This window comes from Penaeus japonicus, unplaced genomic scaffold (genome assembly GCF_977035675.1).
Source record: "Penaeus japonicus unplaced genomic scaffold, GWHDUDI00000001_assembly GWHDUDI00000006, whole genome shotgun sequence".
NCBI classification, from domain to species: Eukaryota; Metazoa; Arthropoda; class Malacostraca; order Decapoda; family Penaeidae; genus Penaeus; species Penaeus japonicus.
The window spans coordinates 3,581,293-3,588,792 of NW_028234408.1; the positions used below are offsets into that span (position 1 = coordinate 3,581,293).

General features: G+C 37.0%; 1 protein-coding gene across 2 annotated transcripts in view; it reads left to right on the top strand.

Moving 5' to 3' along the window:
• The first annotated feature begins 640 nt into the window (after positions 1 to 640).
• LOC147471636 (uncharacterized) overlaps positions 641 to 7,500 on the top strand; it is a 240,873-nt gene continuing 234,013 nt past the window's right edge. For both annotated transcript variants that reach the window (XM_086537579.1, XM_086537580.1), the window contains exon 1: positions 641 to 779. The gene's annotated coding sequence lies outside the window, so the exon portion shown is untranslated. The remainder of the gene's footprint in view (positions 780 to 7,500) is intronic.

The following is a 7,500-nucleotide window of genomic DNA, read 5'->3' on the forward strand; positions in this document are numbered from 1 at the left end:
GCTGGTGACTCGGCCCAAGTTGGACGTGTGGAGAGTGCTCTTGCGCGCGGCGACCCGGCCTTCACGTGGACACCCGAGGGGGACGCAGCCGTGGTGGGTCGCACCCGCTCAGATGGCTGTCAGACCGACTTCGAGGCAGTCAGGTGAAAGCACAGGTCGCTGGGGTGTCGGCGTGAGGTGTTAGCGGAGGCACAAGCAAGCAAAGGGCGTGAAAAATGGGGTCCTGAGTAATGCACTCTGTTGACGAATGCGATATTTTGGTTTTGTTGTTGGTTTTCGTTTCCCTCCGACCGAAGTAACTAGGATTTAAAATAAAGATTACACATTGCATATCTTCTTAGTTCCATCACGTATACGAAAGTTGGTGCTTGATATATATTAAAAAAATAAAAAGTGTGTGGGTATCCACGTGGCGCTACCAATATATATAAGAATAAGTTAATCAAAACCTCGCTCTTACGGAAAGATCGCACGATCCGAGCTGAGATGTTGTCCGAAATAATCTGATTTTGTGCCAGAAAATAAGAAAAAAAAGCTCTCTATCTAGAAAAAAAAAATATATACATCTATCCTCTCAAATACCATAGAATAAAATCAGATATCAATCACACACGTATCTCAATCAGTGAAAAAAAAGGAAAAATATAAATCAGAATGGAAGGAAAAGAGCGAAAAGTGATGAAAATAGGGAAGGTGTGAAAATAATGTTATCGAGTGACTGTTACAAGAACACACAGGAACATCACCAGAACGTTACTTACTAAAAGGAACACCTATAAGTAAGTACCGAGATTTCTTTTGTTATTAGATTTTAATTATTCGAAATATTTTGGATATTTCGTAAAAAGAAAGGTCTAAGTCACATTATTGTTCAGGGGTTCAGTGCCTATATTTTTTCCCCTATTGTACAAAAGAAAAGGAAAATATTTTTTATTTAGTAAAAGGAATTAAAAAGATATGTGTTTGATTTATATAAAAAAAATCGGATAATATATCACTATGGTCTGATGTTTTGTTTATAATCTAGGTTGGAATAGGTTTATTCTACAAAGTACAGAACTATATAGATAAAAAAAAAATCATAGTTACTAATTATCAAAAAAATAATTATGCAGTGTTTTATTGCATAATTTCTTCATAAAGCTGTTATGTTTGTTGTTAGCTATAGGCCTATAATGGTATATAATAAATAATATAAATATTTACATTATCAGTGTTACCAATCGTATATAATCTGCAAAATCATGTTAATTATTATGACGGTCAATAATTATTATGTATTTAAGCTTAAAACAATGGCACTGAATTACAGACACATGTGTGACTTAACCTTATTTAGATTAAGGAATTTTATATTAGTGATTTATATCAATATATACATTAATTTATGTGACTCTATTAGGCTGTTGTTGTTGCTATCGGAAATCTATTAAAGAAAATGGATTCATAAACTTATCTTTCAAATTTTCGTTTCCGTTACGCGAGAAATGACAATTCAATTTGAATGAATAACCGTTATTTTGGCGTGTACAATACAGGCCTATAAGCGAGAAATTAAGAAAAACAAACGAAGTATAGTTGTTACGGTCTTTTGCTGAATTTGCGAATTTTGCGAAAATATCAAATTTCTTTGCTAAACGGAAGGAAAGTCTGGTGTATAACAATGACCTGTATACAAGAAACTTTAAAAGTTTTAAAACTGTCGAAAACAGGAAATCTCTCTTCGTCTTTGTTGTTTCGTGAAATATAAAACAGTAATATATACACCTTGCATGTCATCTTCTCTGTAATGATGACGGATTCGTGCAATGGTAATCATCTTTTTTTTCTTCTTTTTTTCGTTCTCTTACCTGTCATACGCACAGCTCACTGTCGGAAACAATTCGCACAACCACGGAAACGTCATTGCAGGTTAGTCTCTCTGACCTGTATCACAACAGGTGTGTCAAGTTACACGTGTTTACCGACCTTCCTGTGTCTGTACCCCCCCCCCTCCTCCCCCTCGACCCTTTTCCATTTCTCTCTCTCTCTTTCTTTTTTTCTTATCGGAAATAAATCCAGGCCTTTGTTCCATCCCTTGGATTTAAAACTCTTAACGGTTTTGCTATGTCAACACGTCACACTGCCCCCCCCCCTTTCCCATCCCCATCCCCATCCCTATCCTTACCTCTCTCTCTCTCTCTCTCTCTCTCTCTCTCTCTCTCTCTCTCTCTCTCTCTCTCTCTCTCTCTCTCTCTCTCTCTCTCTCTCTCTCTCTCTCTCTCTCTCTCTCCCCCTCTCTTCCTCTCTTCCTCTCTTCCTCTCTTCCTCTCTCTCTCTCTCTCTCTCTCTCTCTCTCTCTCTCTCTCTCTCTCTCTCTCTCTCTCTCTCTCTCTCTCTCTCTCACTCCCCCCCTCACTCCCCCCCCCCCTCTCTCTCTCTCTCTCTCTCTCTCTCTCTCTCTCTCTCTCTCTCTCTCTCTCCCTCCCTTCCCTTCCCCAACCGCGGTTATTTATACAATATTCGTTTGGCAATGGAACCCATGGCGAGTGTCACTTCAATCCGAAAGCGAGTTTTTGCCGTGGCGGGTTTCAGATACATAAATTCTTCTGATTAATTAGATATTACGATGTAGTTGGAATCCGGGATGCTATATGACTTGAAATAAATTAAGGGTTAAAAGCTTGCAGTTTCTCCTATGTGGCCCAATTTTTCTACGTATTTTTTATTCTTTCTTTTTTTTTCAATTTCGAAAGGAACACCTGTCTTTGGCACCGGGAAATTAATTTGTTTTGCAGCCGGAGATGACTCACCTCATACATATTACTGTCGTAGCTATGCATGTATTTTTTTAAATGTATTTATTAACGTCCATTTATTCGAATTCTCGTCGACAATTTTTACACCATATGTTTATTTATTTATTTATTTAAGAAAGACACCAACTCCTACAGACTTATTTTATATATCCACGTAGGAGTTCGGAATTTCGCAGGCATTCCTATCACTTCCTTGCGGGTCAGCTAAGGGAATCAACGACCGGGTTTGACCTGTGTGTGACCTGCCGGAGGGACGGAGGTTGCTTTGCATAGAGAAACGGTCCCCGGTAGTACTGGTGCTTCAGACCGGGAGGGAGATTATTCTGATTTTATTTTGCAACTGATTCGACCGGTTGGTTTTATATAGTTTTGCTTTGATTTACATATATGTATGTATGTATATATGTATATATATATGAATATAAATATGCATATTTATATGTACACACACACACACACACACACACAAACGCGCGCGCGCGCATATATATATATATATATATATATGTATATATATATATATGTATAAATATATATATATATATATGTAAATAAATACATATACATATACACATACACATACACATACATATACATATACATATACATATACATACATACACATACATACATACATACATATATATATATATATATATATATATATATATATATATATATATATATATGTATATATGTATATATATATGTATATGTATATATCTATATATATGTATATATATATGAATATATATATACACATATATTATACATACACATATATAAAACTTCAGATATAAAAGACATACCGTCATCGTTGCTGCACATTGCGCAAAAAAAAATCCTTTGTGTATTTTTCTTGCTCTGTTTACATGGAGGACGGCTGAATGCAATGTCAATACTAGACACCCCACTTGTTCTCGTTGACCGAAAGCCCAATCGTGCAAGCAACATAAAAACCCTATTAAAGGAACATAGGTCTGTGTGTGTGTGTGTGTGTGCGAGAGAGAAGGTAAGGGTGGGGGAGAGGGTGAAGGTGAGGGTGAGGGTGAGAGAGAGAGAGACAGATTGATTTGAATGATTTTGATAAATGACAGAGAGAGAGAGAGACAGAGAGACATAGAGACAGAGAGAGAGAGAGAGAGAGAGAGAGAGAGAGAGAGAGAGAGAGAGAGAGAGAGAGAGAGAGAGAGAGAGACAGACAGATGCAGTGAGAGAGACAGATTGATTTGATTGATTTTGATATGTGACAGAGAGAGAGAGAGACAGAGAGACATAGAGACAGAGAGAGAGAGAGAAAGAGAGAGACAGAGACAGAGAGACAGAGACAGACAGAGACACAGAGAGAGAGTTTGTGACCAAATCGTGTGTTAGTAGGCGGACACATCATTAATCTACAGGAGGAATTGTCAATATCGTCTCTATTTGTTTGTTTGTTTGTTTCCTTGGTGTTAATATCTTTTCATAGGAAAGATAAAAAAAGAAATTATGAATCATAGGAAGTCGTAAACAAACAAAAAATACAGTAACGTTTGTATGCAAAAGATGCAATGCAACATAGCAACAATACTGGAGGAAGAATATACCGTAACGGTGTTATATAATACCGGAGGCTCTGTTATATAATACCGTGGCTTTGTTGCATTTCAAATAACGCCGCGCTTATTGCATGATCTTCTTTATCTCCGTGTTGCATTTTCAAAGATCGAGATGCTGTGTGAAAGCCGTGGATGCTGTGGCCGATCTCGAATCTATTCTTGCCTTTGATATATATATTTAAAAAAGAAGGTTATTTGATCAGCAAACAGGTCAAATAGTGGTGTATGCTTGGGAAACACGGTTGCAGCGTTACTTGCAATTCTGGATATGTTTGTTTTTTTCTTTCTTTCTTTCTTTTTTTTCCTAAGACGGTTATTATCATTATTCTATTTTTATTTTTATTTTTATTTTTCTTATTTTTTTGTGTGTGTGTCTAGGTCTTGTTCAGGAGTACGTTGCGCAACTGCTTATAACGAATACCTGTTATTATGCCATGTTGAACCCGCCTGATTAGCTAAATGTCTATAATGATTTAGAAAGCAGTCTGCGGTGAGGCTGAGAGCGGCAATTACAAGCACTTCCACGGTCGAAGATGGACTGGTAGTGCCGTGCTGTGTGCTTTCGGGCTGTCGGCGCTGCATACTGCTGCTGATATGCATACGTACATACATGCCTACTTACCTACTTGGTTAATTACCTACCTACCTGCCTACCTACTTGGTTAATTACCTACCTACCTACATACCTACCTATTTGATTACCTAGTTACCTACCTACCTACCTTTTGATTAATTACCTACCTACCTACCTACCTACTTACCTACCTACTTGATTAATTACCTAGTTACCTACCTACCTACCTACTCACATACATAACTACATGCATGCATAGATATATACATATATACATATGTTCACATATACATACATGCATACATACATGCATACATACATACATACATACATACACACATACATACATATATACATACATACATACATACATACATACATACATACATAAAGGCATGCGTACATATGTGTACACATGTATATATGTATATATATGTATATATATATATATATATATGCACATATTTATGTATATATATGTGTGTGTGTATGTGTGTGCATATGTTTGTGAGAGTTAGTATATATATATATACATAAACGCATCCATGTATAAGTAGGCCTATGCCCAAACTGAAATAGGGACCTAGAGGCAAACAGTATTTTCCCTGCTTTATATTTTCTTTAATAAGATACATTAGACAATGGCACTCTGTCTGTCTGTATCCAGTTCATATGAAAACTAATTGCACTCGACAGCTGAAACAGAGCCTTTGATAGCCATCGGGTGCCGACATCATTAAAACTAATATCACAGATCTATACATTATGATTGCAGTGCTTAATTATGCAGTTGGAGTTGCTATCATTAATTTTCTCTCAGAGTATGAAATTATATATTTTTTCTTTTTCTGATGATAAATTCGTACCTGATGTTCGACAAATAGAAAGTACTTGCAATTGATTGACAGATTGCTACGAATTGCAGTGACTGAGATTCCAAACCTCAGTCATGACTTCACGACAAACAGAAACAAATAACGTGAGACATGAGAGTGACATAGCTTTGTATTTGTTTTTGGATTCGCTGTGTCTTTCTTGTATTTGTTTAGGCTGCTTCGAATGGTTGGGAAATGAGGGCAGAGGAGAAGGAGGGAGAGAAGAAGAGAGGGAGGAGGACGAAAAAAGAAGGAAAGATGGAAGAAATGGATGGGAGAGGAGGAAGAAGAAGAAGAGACAAAAGAACAAAAAAGCGAAAAGAAAGAAAGAAGGAAAGAAAAAATAGATGAATAAAGAGGAAGAAGAAGAAGAAAAAAAAAAGAGACGCATATTAAGAAAGCAGGCATTGGAATAGAAATAGGAGAAAAAATAAAATAAAAAAATAAAGGAAAAAAGAACGAAAGACAAGAAAAAAAATATAAGAATTAGATAAAAGAAAAAGAAAAGAAAAACTAAATAAAGCACAGAAAGATAAGAAAACAAAAAAAGGGAGAAGACGACCTCGAGATTCAAGCTGAAGGAATCACGTGACACCTTTGATTGACGTCTGGAGCAGTGCCTCGCGGATCGACACTTCCGGTGTTGAAGTATTATTAATTGAGGTATTAATGCTGACGCTTGCGTTGTGCTTTTGTTTTTCACGCTGTCTGTTCTTGTTTGTGATTGGGGTTGTTACTGTTGTTGTTTTTATTGTTTTTTATATCATTATTATCATTATTTTTATTTTTTATTGTTATTGCTATTGTTATATTTTTTACTTTTTATTTTTAATGTTATGGTGATGTGATTATCATTTTTATTATCATCGTCATCATCATCATCATCACCATCACCATCATCATCATCATCATCATCATCATCATCATCATCATCATCATCATCACCACCACCATCATCATCACCATTATCATCGCCATCATTATCATCACCACCACCATTATCATTATCATCATCATTATTATCATCATCACCATCACCACCATCATCATCATCACCATTACAATCACCATCACCACCACCATCATCATCATCACTATCACCACCACCATCATCATCATCACCACAATCACCACCATCATCATCATCATCACCATCAACATCCTTCTCATCATCATCATCACCATCATTATGATCATTTCTATCTCAAGGATGTTCGCAACAGCACAGGATAGTTACGTGAGCGAGAGTTAATGAGCGAGCTTTAAGGATGAACTTACTTTTTCTCAAAGTCATCCTAATACTTTCTCACTGAAAGAGTCTGAAAGTACGTTAGTGGATTTTCTCTCTCTCTCTCTCTCTTTTTTTTTTTTCTCTCTCTCTCTCTCTCTCTCTCTCTCTCTCTCTCTCTCTATATAATATATATATCTCTATCTCTATAAACATCTATTCATATCTTTCTATATCTATTTCTCTCTCTCCTCTCTCTCTCCCTCTCTCTCTCTCTCTCTCTCTCTCTCTCTCTCTCTCTCTCTCTCTCCCTCCCTCCCTCCCCCCTCCCCCTCCCTCCCTCTCCTTACCTCCCCCACCCTCTACCCCTCTCAACCCCACCCTCTCTCCCTCCCCCACCTTCTACCCTCTCTTCCTCCCCCTCCCC